Consider the following 2,503-nt stretch of genomic DNA (forward strand, 5'->3'; position numbering starts at 1 on the left):
AGTTTGAAAAATGATGGGAATTCCCCGGATGAGAGAGAGGTATTAATAACATCAGTTAGTGAAGGCAATACTGGATCTAAGCACTCAAGCAGCAGTGATGTTGGAATTGAATCAAGTTCACATGACTTTGGTGCACTCTTCATCAAGATTGTACGTACGAAATCCATAGAGACAGGTTCAAATGCTGCTAATGATTGCCGCTCAAATTCTGTATCCCATCTGTATGGCAATGACGAGTCAATTGAAATTGTGGTGTCAAGCTTATCTCTAATGGTTTGTACTATGAAATTTGTAAATATGTCCGGAAGGTCGACTGGAGAGAAGGTAGTTGGAAGTGGTGTAGATTTGTTCCTTGACATTAGCTTGTTAGTAATCCCGAAGAGCTCTTTGCAGCTGGAACTTTCCATGATCTTAGTAGTGTAGTGGGCTGATTTCGCTGCATGGACTATATTTGTGACATTCTTCTTAGCGGCTTCATAGATTTGCTTATGAATAGTGAGTCTGGTGGAAAGCCAAAGCCTCTCAGCTTTATGACGGTCTCTTTTAGCAGTGCGAAGCTGGTCCCTAACACTGCTATCCAATGGAGAACATTTCTGAATTGATACTCTGCACTTGGTAGCTGGGGCATGTTTGTCGAGCAATGAACGCAGGCAGTTATCGAGTTGTTCTGCTGTAGGAGGTAAGCAAGTTGTTAGGTTAGCTTGGATGTAGTGCATTAGTTTGATTCTATTGATCATACGGAGGTTTCTGTTAGTAGCAGATAAAGGTGGAGGGTTAGGGACTGATACGTCAAGATGACATAATGCAGAGATGATCTGATGTAAGGTCATGGGATACCAGGGAGGACCGTAGAATGTTATCATCAGGTCTATGAAGAATCCAGTCTAAAATGTGACCATGTTTATGGGTGGGTTGGCAATGAAGATATTGTAACAAATTTGGAGTATGCGGAATTGTTTATAACTCTCCATTTTAAAGATTTCTTAGACTTTTGTGATTACTTGTTCGATTATGGCAAGTTGGTGCTGGAGATACGGTCCTCAGACTATATACTTAGCCAGTTACTAGGAGCAAACGTCAGGGAGTGAAGTGTTTGTGAGATCTCATGAAGTCATGGTTTATTTTTAGTGAGTTCAGGTCATAGCCTCATAAGAATTCAGTAGTCCCTATCAACAATCTAATTGTGTGAACTGATTGTGTGACTTCCATGTGCAGTATTTATGATTGTGAACTGGTATAATCCACAATGGAAAAAACGAGAAAGGACTGTTCCGTCGTCGAGAGGCGCCTTTTATTATTGATATGATGTAAATATGGTCTAGAATTACAGGCGAAATGACGCTCAAAACCATGAACTGTCTGGCTAAGGTGGGGTAGTAAATCTAATTCCCTTTATTAGGTGGCTGACTTGCACATTTTCACGGCGTCAAATACTAGCGGTACGTTACGAAATGTAATTAAAAGAAACCATGTAGCTGTGAGGTTGACAGGAAGTTGTGACTTAAATGTATATTTGTGAGATGTGTGGTCATGTATTAATTAGAGCAAAATTATTTACAGTCTGGACGAGCTGAAGTTTCCAGTTTACAACATTATTTGTATGGAAATTCCTTGAAAGATTCAGGAAGAAATATATGAATTCTAGCGGGATTCACCCCAGGGTTGAAATCACTCGGTAAAGAAAGCTCTTTGGCTTATTACAATATCGTTGACCCACAGGGACAACGAAGATGGCACTGTCCCCAAAGAGGCAATGAAGATGGCACTGTCCCCAAAGAGGCAATGAAGATGGCACTGCCCCAAAGAGGCAATGAAGATGGCACTGTCCTAAAGAGGCAATAAAGATGGCACTGTCCCCAAAGAGGCAATGAAGATGGCACTGTCCCCAAAGAGGCAATGAAGGTGGCACTGCCCCCAAAGAGCCAATGAAGATGGCACTGTCCCAAAGAGGCAATGAAGATGGCACTCCCAATTAGGCAGTGAAGATGGCACTGTCCAAAAGAGGCAATGAAGATGGCACAGAACATGAATAGGCAATTAATCGGTTCTAGATGTCAAATGTTCCGTGGGAAGAGTTTACATTGTAGGGAAGTTAAGAGATAGACGAATAATTTATATATGTAAGTATTTATTATTACGAAGGGAAGGAATGAAGTGAATAAGTGCGTTAGTAAAAAATATATCACTAGGTTAGAAAGGATGTAATTTAAATAAGTAAGCATATAAATGTGAGTAAAAAATTAATAAGTAATTCAGTTAATAATCAAGTAAGTTAACAAAGCATTGAATTCATGTAGCAGATGCGTAAGAAAAACTTTAGTTATTGAAAATTAACTTGTATATTATATTATTTATTTCATCCATTGGATGTATGCGTTGACTATGAGCGCAACTTTCAAACTTTCTACATTCGTTTTGTTTTGTTTTCCTTTGTTTTGGTTTTGTGCCATTTTTCAGCACATGGTATGTTTAAGCTTATACATGTCGTCCAGTATATTTTAGT

The sequence above is a fragment of the Sinohyriopsis cumingii genome, chromosome 7, assembly GCF_028554795.1.
Source record: "Sinohyriopsis cumingii isolate HCF-2022 chromosome 7, ASM2855479v2, whole genome shotgun sequence".
Taxonomy (NCBI): domain Eukaryota; kingdom Metazoa; phylum Mollusca; class Bivalvia; order Unionida; family Unionidae; genus Sinohyriopsis; species Sinohyriopsis cumingii.